This window comes from Phyllobates terribilis, unplaced genomic scaffold (genome assembly GCF_046119375.1).
Source record: "Phyllobates terribilis strain yellow unplaced genomic scaffold, ASM4611937v1 Scaffold_2__4_contigs__length_985480577, whole genome shotgun sequence".
NCBI lineage: Eukaryota > Metazoa > Chordata > Amphibia > Anura > Dendrobatidae > Phyllobates > Phyllobates terribilis.
The window spans coordinates 923,559,731-923,572,240 of NW_027362762.1; positions in this window are offsets into that span (position 1 = coordinate 923,559,731).

The following is a 12,510-nucleotide window of genomic DNA, read 5'->3' on the forward strand; positions in this document are numbered from 1 at the left end:
ACTAGACTGAGCTCCACTGCAGACTGACCTCTCTTAGGCTTCTCTACTGCAGGAACTCTTCAGAGGAACTGAACTGCCTAGCTTCACCTTCCCTATTTATATCCCTAACTGGCTCCCTCTGCTGGTCTGAGGTAGAAGGTGGAGATGTGTGAATATTTATGGGGGCCTCTTGTGGAGGATTCCATCAATACACTCTTCTAGGATCTGTGATAACAAGCGCAGCGGGGCGTCACAGATGCTATTGACGACGAGGTTAGGTTGCGCCTTCCTGGACAGAGACGGAGTACTGGAAGCACGTCAACAACTGCATCCTCAACCACAACTCTGCCTCTGACTACAAGTAGTGGCTCTTCAGGTCGCATGGGCTCTAAGCCTTGCATAGCCTGGGCATTTATTCAGATCGATAAGGATGACCCAACTCGTGTTATCTGTAATATTTGTCACCAAAAGCTAAGTAGAGGCCAAAAAATCCATAGTTTGAGTACTTCATGCATGTACCGTCACATGGATATGAAGCATAAGTTGCAGTGGGAAGCTCACTGTGCTACAATGCGGCCTAGCAGGCTTGGCCAACCACAGTCTGCCCCATCTTGTGCATCCGCGGCCTCTTCATCCTCTGTGACTGGGGGGACAGCAGTCACACATGTTTTTGGACGCAGACCTGCCACCTCTTTACCTGCAACAGCCAGTGTGATTGGCAGGTCGTCAGTTCATTGGGAAGTGGAAACACCTGCTGGTGTTGAGCGCTCTCTGACATCAAGAGCACCACTTTTGGATCAAGGCAACCTAACATGTCCGCCTGCATCTTCCTCACAGACCGGCAGTTTGCCGGGGACACCCTACTCAAACACGTCAAAGCACAACAGCCAGCCCTCGGTCCCTCAGATGTGGAAAAGTAAAAGACCATTTCCTCCTAGCCATGAGAAAGCTAAGAGGTTGAATTTCACCATCTGCAAGCTGTTGGCTACAGAAATGCTGCCTTTCCGCCTGGAGGACACAGAGGATTTTCAAGACCTTATGTCCGTCTCAGTGCCCCAGTACCAGATGCCCAGTCGGTACTACTTCTCAAAGAAAGATGTGCCTGCGCTCCACCAGCATGTCGCACACAACATCACCGCTTCTTTGAGAAACTCTGTGTGTGACAGGGTGCATTTCACCACAGACACTTGGACGAGTAGGCATGGACAGGGGCGTTACATGTTGCTGACTGGGCATTGGGTAACTATGGTGACAGCAGGACAAGGGGCTGCTGTCCATGTCTTACCGTCCCTACGAGTTGTGCGTCAATCCTCTTTATCTTAATGTTCCTCCACTGCTTCTGCCTCCTCAACCTCCTCTTGGTCCTCCACCTGCACCCAAAGCCTGTCTGGTAATGCCACCTGCTTTCTAACTGCGCAGAAGGAATCCTGCACACCTCCTTACTATGCTGGCAGCAGGGCTCAACGGCATCAGTGTTTACTTTGAAATGTCTGGGAAATGTGAGTCACACAGCTGAGGACTTGTGGTCAGCTCTGGAGACCCAGTTTCATGAATGGTTGTCTCCACTGGATCTGCAACCAGGGAAGGCCGTGTGCGACAATGCTGCAAACCTGGGTGCGGCCCTTCGCCGGGGCAATGTCACACACGTGCCTTGTATGGCTCACGTGTTGAACCTGGTTGTCCATAAATTTTTAGCCCACTATCCCGGACTAGATGGCCTTCTGCAGAGGGCACGGTCGCTGTGTGCTCACTTCCGCCGTTCGCATCCCGCAGCTCAACGACTTACATCTCTACAGAAGTCGTTGGGCCTGCCAGTTCACCGGCTGAAATGCGATGTGCCGACACAGTGGAATTCAATTCTGCACATGTTGCAGCGACTGTGGCAGCACCGACAAGCCCTGGTGCAATACGTTCTGACGTATAGCCTGGGCCAACGAGGTCCAGAGGTGGGGCAAATCATGCTGCAGGAGTGGTCTCAGATCAGGGACTTATGAAGTTGACGCGCCCCCTGGGCCGTGGGGTACCCTGAGCCGGGCCGCTAGACGCTGGGGGTTGTAGTCACAATGGCGGTGACCCGGTCCTTGACCCTGGGCGGTCAATCCAACGGTAATTTGTATATATGGATTTTATAATGTTCGACTACGCCACCTGTGGAGTGTGGCCAAAGGGGCCGCCGCTGCGGAACAGTCCTCTGAAGCTGGTGGCTTTGCAGCAATGGTATTATTACTCACCACAGGAAGAGTGTAGCTTCAGGGCAGTGTGGGTGGATGATGGCGGTTGTAGTGCAGGGAGTCAGTAATGAACACAGAGTCCGTGTGATGCAGTCCCAAGATCTTTACTCACTGTTCTTGCAGTCCAGATTACAGGTACCAGAGCAATCTCACCCGTCGTGCTGTGCGTACTCAGTGAGGGGCTCACTCCACCCCCAGATAGCTCTGGAGTACTTAGCAGGACCCCCTTCTGTGTGTCCTTTCTCTGGCCTTCTCCCTGCACCTCACACCCAGTGACACTTCTATCCGGTATCCTCGGGCCTTGGCGGGCGACTTGTGTTCCGTCCCCTGGGTCCTATGTGGCTACCTTCTTAGTGAGACTGGTGTGGACTTTTGCCTGCAGTACATGAAATGCTGCAGCCTCCGGTTTCTAGTTGAGCCTTGCTGTTTCTCCTCTAGTTGAGGGACCGGTTCCCCTTATCTGGCCTGACCCCTCTACCTCCTGGTAGCAGCGGGCGTACGGGTGGCCATCTGCACGGCCCGTAGCCCAGGGTCCCTTCGGTTCCTGGAGCCTTCCTGCTCCCACTCCTCTCTTCTCTCCTTCAGTCCTGGGCCTCCCAGGCTAGGCCCGCCTCTGGAGCAGAGCTCATGCCGAGCCTCTGCTCCTGTCACTTTTCCTCCTCTGACTGGCTTGCTCTTTCTAAGATGGCTTCCTATTTATACTCTCCCTGTCATGTGCTCCGCTAAGCTGCTCCCCTAAGCACCCACTACATAGGACCCTCCCACCAGCTTGGGACCTGGGACTGTGCTCTCCCTTAGGAGCAATCTCGCCCTACCCCCACTGCGGGTATGTGTTGAATGCAGGTGTTAGGATCCCGAGCCATACGCCTTCCTTACCTGAGGGTGAGATACCACACCTCTGGGTGAGATGCAGTAACTCAGTGGCGACTGAACCCTCAGGGGCGCCACACACCCTTCTGCACAGTTTTGAAATGGCGACGAAGATGTTTAGTGCTGACGACGATGCCATTATCAGCATGACTATTCCGGTGATTTACATGCTGGAGCACACATTAAACAGAATTCAGAGTCAGGTGGTGGGACAAGAGGAGGTGGAGGAAGTAGAGGAGGAGTCGTATGCGGAAGGGATAACATCTCCAAGGTCCAGACGGTTGGCAGCACCAAGGCGGCATGCATGGGAGGGTGGTGGAGAGGGATTAACCTGGGCGCATGGTAGCAGCCAAACTGTTGAGGAAGGTGCAGGAGCCGAGGAAGAAGTGGAGGATGAACTGGCGATGGGCATGGAAGACTCATCAGATGAGGGAGACCTTGATCACATTTCTGTTGTGCGAGGTTGGGGGGAGAGGGCAGAGGAAGGAAGCATGATTCTTACCTCGCTACCAACACAACAAGGACTTGGTCCTCCAGGATGCGCAAGACACATGAGTGCCTTCTTGCTGCACTACCTGCAACATGACCCTCAGATTGTCAGAATTCGAAGTAATCCCGACTACTGGGTTGCCACACTCTTAGATCCCCGGTACAAAAGTAAATTTGCCTAATTAATTCCTGCCATAAAAAGGGATTGACGCATGCAGGAGTATCTGCAGACGCTGTTGCAGAATCTTACATGTGCTTTTCCACAAAACACCTGTGGTGCACGTAGTGAATCTCACAGTTCTAACTTGCCAAACGTGGGACTGTCGAGTCTTCATCACTCAAACCGTAACAGTAACACAGTATCTGCTGGTAACAGCAATTTTGTGGAATCGTTTCACCACTTTTTTAGACCATCCTTTGCAAGGCCACAGAAGACAAGAAGTCTGACATATGGTCAATGCCTAGAGAGGATGGTGCAGGAGTATCTCCAAGTGAACATCGAAGCCATGACTGTGTCACTGGACCCTTGCTCATTTTGGTATTCCAATCTGGAAAAAAGACCGGAGCTCGCCACTCACGCCTTAGAGATCTTGTCATGCCCTGCAGCCAGTGTTCTCTCTGAACGTGTGTTCAGCGCTGCTGATGGTGTGCTGACAGATAAGCGCACGCGGCTGTCCACTGGGAATGTAGACAGACTCATGTTCATAAAGATGAACAAATCATGGATTCGCAAGGACTTTTCTACCCCTGTGTTATCCTTGGGAGACTAAAAGCTTGAGGATTTGGTAAAATCACCTCACCAACCGTTTTAAGCAACTGTGGGGCAATTGATGCCACTTAACCCTAGAACGCATGACCATAAAAATCTACACTTTCATATACCTGGGGCCTTTTAGGCCCGTGTTCAAATAACATGGAATAACTCAAACTCAAATGACAAACAACTATATACATGAAGAATACCTACAGTTTCAAAATTCTAACTAAAGTAATCTTGCAGAAAATAGAAAACAATTAACAGGGCGGGCCTGCGAGGCCCCAGGTATGCGTTCTAGGGTTAACTGGTGTCTGTGCCACAATTTTGGGAAAAAATGGAGACTCTTTTTGGAGTCCCCTTGCTGTGTCTTACATGACGTTGGCATCGTCAATTCCAGGTGGGTTGGGTCGCTCCCCCCCCTTTTTAACTGTAAGAAACTACATACACTATGGCTTGGGGTAACACAGATGGTTGAGTCTGAAGAGCTGTTTACTCAGAGGTCTGCTCCAAATCTTCAGCATCTGCTAGTCAGTGTAGAATTTTTAACTGTGGGCCTGTGTATCTAATAAGAATTTTTAAATGCATCTAGCCTAGGCAGACTGTGGGGACCCCCAACCAAACCCAGATGCTCAGCCCCCCTAGCACACCCCTTTCCTTGACAATACAATAGTGTAACTCTTACAACTGGATGGGTGAGGATCGGTCACAGCTTTATTAACTCTTTATACTCATTCCATTAGAAAGGCATTTTATTTCTAAAATAATTCAGCTTGTTGCAGCATGCCCTGGGTCTCCACTCCGGCAACTTGGCCAACAAGTGTAACTCTCCAACATGTCCTTTCTATTTCCAGGCCACAGAGGATCCTGCGTACTCGTATGCAGGACTCTGACCCCCACCCATCACTCTTAACGCTTGTTCCACTCCGTCCTGGAGTCCTGACAGGAATATGTCCAGTACAATATCCATTAAGTGAACACCGTCGGGCCGTATGAGGCCTGCTTTATCTCCTTCCAGTTGTCGGTGTCGTACCACTACACTGCCTCTGTCTCTTCTAAATTTTACCATCCGAATATTTATTACCCGCCTTGTCCGTTCGATGGCCGTGATGTCTCGCACACCTTGCCATACCGCTATCGGCACAATCTCTGACCATACTATAGCTAGTTTTGTGAAAAATTCTCTGAAGCAATCAGTGTCTAGTTTCATTATTCCCATTAGTTATGCGCTGTTGTGATGACCTAGGTAGTTTCCCCCGGCCTGTATAACTAAGATGACCGGACATCTTGCCTCTCTCCCTACCTTGATTACCTCCATTAGTACCTGTGCCATAGCAGGCCTCTAATACCTCTCCAGTTGAAATATGTGTTATGAAACTCTAATTTTCTCCCGCCTGGGCGGACTTTCGCCCTTTTTTCTGCCCAATATATATATGAGTGGCCTATCACCCACACTGTTGGCTAAGCGTCACCTGTAAAAGAAACAAATCACGTTAGGATAACAAGTAGTGTTGAGCCACCCCTGTAGTGTTCGAGTTCGGTTCGGTTCGTCAAACACCCGTGTGTTCGCCGAACTGTTCGTCGAACTGTTCGTCTAACACCTTCGAACACCGTTAAAACCAATGGCAGGCAAACAAAAACACATAGAAACACATAGAAAACACCTTCACAGGTGTCCAAAAGCTGACAAACTGCTCAGAAGACATAACTAACACATGGAAAAGTGACAAGTACATATAGTCATGCGAAAGTAAAAGAGGTGGAGGAGTAAAAGGAGGGGGAGACACAGATATAGGCATGTCATGCCCTTCTAAAGTCCAAAAAGTGAGAAGCCGACACGGCCAGTCCGCTCCTGCCCGTGCCACCTCCGTGTCGCCGGGTTTGTGCCAGAGCCGCGGTGAACCCTGATGGCCAGCCCCCCTCTCCCAATACTGGTGCCTGTCCGCTGGTGGGTCGAGCGAGCCCCCCTGTGGTGGAGGCAGCTCTAAGCTTTTTAATTTAAATTGTCTCTCTAATTTGAATGAATACACTTTAAATCCATTTACAAGGATCTATTGGAGGGCAAGTCTCATGCCAGCAGCCGCGTAATTCCAGCTCCAGTAGCGTCCACTAAAGCTGCTGCAGTTAAAAAGCTTTTATAAGGATCGAGCTCGACTGTCCACCGCAAGGCATCCTACTGCCAGTCCCAGCCCCTATGCCTTGGGGTGCCTCCTGATGCTCTTCACTGAGTATCCCATGGTCCCGAAGCATTTCCTTTGAAAAAATTAAGTGTCTAAACTACAGGTGGTGTAGCTTGCTTAACAGCCGGGATAATCCGCTGACTAGCAGACAATGCTACTAGGCACAAAGTATTTCCTGGGCTAGATGCAGTTAAAAATTTGTAATTAGATACTCTCGTTGGATGCTGAGAAAGCATTCCATAGAGTCTCCTAGCACGCCATATATGATTCTCTTAAAAAGCTTGGGGTAGGGGTCTAGGGGACCCTTTTATAGCCAAAATCACGGCCCTGTATCACAATACATCACCTAGGCTGAAGATAAATGGAACTGTAGCACCCTGAGGGCTCGGTTGCTACAGAGGTATTGCACCTCACCCAGAGGTGTGATATCTCACTCTCAGGTAAGGATGGAGTGTGGATCAGGACCCGACACCTGCATGCATTACACCACATTGCCGTGGGGCAGGGCGACCAATATGCCTCTGAGATGGGCACGACAGTCCCTGTCCCTGGCTGGAGTGGGGGGAGGGAACACTGAGGAAGGGGAACCCTGTAGTGCAGGAGCAGGGAGGAAGCAGTTCCTGGGTGCATTGAGAAGGGAGTATAAAAGGTGGGCACCATCTTAGTTCAGTGCAGAGAAGTCTGAGCAGAAGTGGCAGGGAGCAGGGGCTCTGCATGAGCTCTGCTCCGGAGGCGGGCCTAGTAACAGAGGCCCAGGCCTGGAAGAGGGAGAAGGAAGGAAGAGGAGCGGAGAAGGCTCCAGGAACGAGGAATGAAGGGATCCCAGGGGTGCGGACGGGCGAGTCGCCACCGCACGCCCGAATCCACCTGCGTGGAGGGGTCAGGCCAAAGGGGGAGACCGGTCCCCGAAACTAGTGGAGGCAGGAAACGACCCTCAGCTAGAAACCGGAGGCTGTGACATTTTATGTGGCGCAGCCCCTCGCTACACCCGCTAGGAAGGCACCACATAGGGTCAGGGAAACTGATGCCAAGATTACCAAGAGGAGGCCCGAGGCAGCCGGACAGAAGGGTTGGTAAGAAAGGCCAGACAAAGGACACACAAAGGGGGTCCTGTGAAGCGCTCCAAAGTTATCTGGGAGTTGTCTTAGCCCCTCACCTGGTGAGCACAGTACGACGTGGGCAGCCGTTACCTGCAGACGTGGTCTGGATAATAAGAACTGTGAGTAAAGGCCCTGGACTGCATCACTGACACCGTGTCGTTACTGCTGCTGCCCTGCACCATCACCCCCATCCTCCGCATACACTGCCCTGAGGCTATACTCCTCCCGTGGGGAGTTATGCTACGCTCTGTTGCACCCACAACACCAGCCTCAGCGGTCTGCCCTGGAGCGGCGGTTCACTCTGACCGCAATCCACGGGTGGCGTAGTCGGACATTTAAACATCAAAACCACATAAATAGTTCCGCCACTGGTTTGACCACCCTGAGCCACGGAACCGGGTCGCCGCCACGAAGACTACAACCACCAGCATCCACCAAAAAGGGTCCGGCTCCGGGTGTCCCAAGGCCCAGGGGGTGCATCAGAACATTTTCATCACCTTTCACAATCACCAATGGGACAAGGCAGGGATGTCCTCTGTCCCCTCTCTTATACATCCTAGTGACGGAGCACCTGCTCTCATCAATTCGCCATAACCCCAATATTAGGTGGATTGAGGTGGGAGGCACCGAGTACAAGTGCTCTCTATTTGCTGATGATGTCCTAGTATATATCACTCAATCACCTATATCCATCCATGCTGTTATGGCTGAAATAGATCACTTTGTTACATGGTCAAATTTTAAAATCAATGCAGCGAAGTCTGAGGCCCTCGATGTCTCCCTCCCCAAATCCATATAGGATTCCATCCAGTCCAACTTTCCCTTTGCCTGGCCCTCACAGGGTATCAAATACTTAGGAATTCCTATTCATAGAGGCCTCTCCCATCTATGTTAGTTTAATTTTGGGCCCTTTATTGAACAACTCCATACAGAACACGGTTGGCAAGTTAGAACTGTAAGATTCACTACATGAACCACAGGTGTTTTGTGGAAAAGCACATGTACACTGCGTTCCAAATTATTATGCAAAAAGTGTTTAGGAGTGATAAGGGAAGAATTTGTTTGTTTGTCAGATAAACTCATTGATGGTGATGTGTGTCAGGGCTCTTTATATCACTGTAAGCAATTGCAGACACCTGTGCTAATTAGTTTGGCAGGTGTGTCCAATGAAAGGCAAGACTACTTAAGAAGGCTGTCTCACATTATTAAGCAGCCTACATTTTCTGCCAAAATGGGAAAGAAAAAGGATGTGTCGGCTGCTGAGAAGCAACAAATTGTGGAGTGTTTAGGTCAAGGCATGACTACAATCAACATTGTGCGATGATCAGGATGAAGTGTCTTGGCAATCAAGAAGCATGTAGCTGATTCACAGTACACACGTGTGCATGCTGATAAGGGCAAATTGAGGACTCTTTCCTACAGGCAATTACGTCAGGTTGAAAGAGCAGCGGCAAAAAAGCCTTGTCATAGCAGCAGACAAGTTTTTGAAGGTGCTTGTGCCTCCAACGTCCCCCGAACAACAAGATGCAGGGTCCTTCAGAGGTTTGCAGCTGTGCATACGCCATCCTGTCGACCTCCTCTATCCACTTCACACAAGCAGAAACGGCTCCAGTGGGCCAAAAATTACATGAAGACTGATTTCAAAACTGTTTTGTTCAAGGATGAGTGCCGTGCAGCGCTCGATGGTCCAGATGGATGGAGTGGAGGATGGCTGGTTGATGGACACCCCACGCAAACACGGCTACAGCGCCAACAAGGAGGAGGTGGAGTAATGTTTTGGGCTGGAATCATGGGGAGAGAGATTGTCGGCCCCTTTAGGATCCCTGAAGGCGCTAAAGATGAACTCCATAATGTATGTGGATTTTCTCAAACAGCACTTCCTGCCATGGTTCAAGAAGAAGAACCGTGTATTTCACAGCAAGATCATTTTTCTGCATGATAATGCACCATCTCATGCTGCACATAAAACATCTGCATCTCTGGCTGATATGGGCATAAAAGGGGACAAACTTATGGTGTGATCCCCATGCTCCCCTGACCTGTACCCCATTCAGAACCTTTGGAGCATCATTAAAAGGAGTGTCTATGATGGCGGGAGGCAGTTCACATCTAAGCAACAGCTCTGGGAGGGTATTCTGTCCTCATGCAAAACAATTGAAGCAGAAACCATCCAAAACCTGACAAATTCAATGGACGAGAGAGTTCAGAAGCTCCTTTCGAACAAGGGGTCCTATGTGAAAATTTAACATCACCTAGAATAAAGTTTTGAGTTGAAAACTGTTTGATTTCAGTTTCTAACAACCTGCTAATGCTTATAATTTCAAAAATGACCATTTTTTTGGTCTTTATTAAAATGAAAAGGTTGATCGAAAAGTTTGGGGGATCTAAGAGTGTGGCAACCCAGTAGTCATGATTACTTCGAATTCTGACAATATGAGGGTCATGCTGCAGGTAGTGCAGCAAGAAGGCACTTATGTGTCTTGCGCATCTCGGAGCCCCAAAATTATTTTCCGGGCTAGATGCAGCTAAAAATTATTATTAATTTTAAATCTGGTGAAGCTTTAGTATAGATGGCCTAATAGGATCAGTGCTGCACACTGCTACAAAGCCCAAATTATTTTCCAGTCAAGATACAGATAAACATGATTAGTAATTTTAAATCTGGTGGAGCTTATTATAGATGGCCTAATAGAATCAGTGCTGCACACTGCTACAAAGCCCAAATTATTTTCCAGCCAAGATACAGATAAACATGATTAGTAATTTGAAAGCTTAAAACGGTTGGTAGGGTGATTTTAACCAATCATCAAGCTTTTACTCTCCCCAGGATGACACAGGGGTAGAAAAGTCGTTTCGGATCCATGATTTGTTCATCTTTATGAACGTGAGTCTGTCTACATTATCAGTGGAGAGCCGCGTGCGCTTATCTGTCAGCACACCACCAGCAGCGCTGAACACACGTTCAGACAGAACGCTGGCTGCGGGGCATGACAAGATCTCCAAGGCGTAAGTGGCTAGCTCCGGCCATTTATCCAGATTGGAAGCCCAAAAAGAGCAAGGGTCCAGTGACACAGTCGTGGCTTCAATGTTTACTTGGAGATACTCCTGTACCATCGTCTCTAGGCATTGACTATGTGTCAGACTTCTTGTCTCCTGTGGCCTTGCAAAGGATGGGCTAAAAAAGTGGTGAAATGATTCCGCAAAATTGATGTTACCAGCAGATACTGTGGTTCTGTTACGGTTTGAGTGCTGAACACTTGACGGTCCCACGGTTGGCAAGTTGGAACTGTTAGATTCACTACGTGCACCACTGGTATTTTGTGGAAAAGCACATGTAAGATTCTGCAACAGTCTCTGCTGATACTCCTGCATGCGTGCATCCCTTTCTATGGCAGAAATAATTTCTGCAAATTTACTTTTGTACCGGGGATCTAACAGTGTGGCAACCCAGTAGTCAGGATTATTTCTAATTCTCACAATTCGAGGGTCATGTTGCAGGTAGTGCAGCAAGAAGGCACTCATGTGCCAAGTCCCTGTTGTGTTGGTGGCGAGGTAACAATCATGCTTCCTTCCTCTGTCCTCTCCCCCCAACCTTGCACAACAGAAATGTGATCAAGGTCTCCCTCATCTGATGAGTCTTCCATCAGTTCGTCCTCCACTTCTTCCTGGGCTCCTGCACCTTCCTCACTAGTTTGGTGCTGCCGACCGTCTGGACCTTGCAGATGTTAGCCCTTCCGCATACAACTCCTCCTCCTCTACTTCCTCCACCTCCTCTTGTGCCACCACCTGACTCCGAATTCTGTTTAACATGTGCTCCAGCATGTAAATCACCGGAATAGTCATGCTGATAATGGCATCGTCAGCACTAAACATTTTCGTCGCCATTTCAAAACTGTGCAGAAGGGTGCATAGGTCCCTGATCTGAGACCACTCCTCCAGCGTGATTTGCCCCACCTCTGAATCTCGTTGGCCCAGGCTATACGTCAGAACGTATTGCACCAGGGCTTGTCGGTGCTGCCACAGTCGCTGCAACATGTGCAGAGTTGAATTCCACCGGGTAGGCACATCGCATTTTAGCCGGTGAAGTGGCAGGCCCAACGACTTCTGTAGAGATGTAAGTCACTGAGCTGCGGGATGCGAACGACGGAAGTGAGCACACAGCGACCGTGCCCTCTGCAGAAGGCCATCTAGTCTGGGATAGTGGGCTAAAAATTGCTGGACAACCAGGTTCAACACGTGAGCCATACAAGGCACATGTGTGACATTGCCCCGGCGAAGGGCCGCACCCAGGTTTGCAGCATTGTCGCACACGGCCTTCCCTGGTTTCAGGTCCAGTGGAGACAACCATTCATGAAATTGGTTCTCCAGAGCTGACCACAACTCCTCAGCTGTGTGACTCACATTTCCCAGACATTTCAATGTAAAAACCGCCTGATGATGTTGAGCCCTACTGCCAGCATAGTAAGGAGGTGTGCAGGATCACTTCTGCGCAGTTAGAAAGCTTGTGGCATGACCAGACAGGCTTTGGGTGCAGGTGGAAGACCGAGAGGAGGTTGAGGAGGCAGAAGCAGTGGAGGAACTTTGACATAAAGAGGATTGACGCACAACTCGTGGGGACGGCAAGACTTGGACAGCAGCCCCTTGTCCTGCTGTCACCATAGTTACCCAGTGCCCAGTCAGCGACATGTAATGCCCCTGTCCATGCCTACTCGTCCAAGTGTCTGTGGTGAAATGCACCCTGTCACACACAATGTTTCTCAAAGAAGCGGTGATGTTGTGTGCGACATGCTGGTGGAGCGCAGGCACACGTTTCTTTGAGAAGTAGTGCTGACTGGGCATCTGGTACTGGGGCACTGTGACGGACAAAAGGTCTCGAAAATCCTCTGTGTCCACCAGGCGGAAAGGCA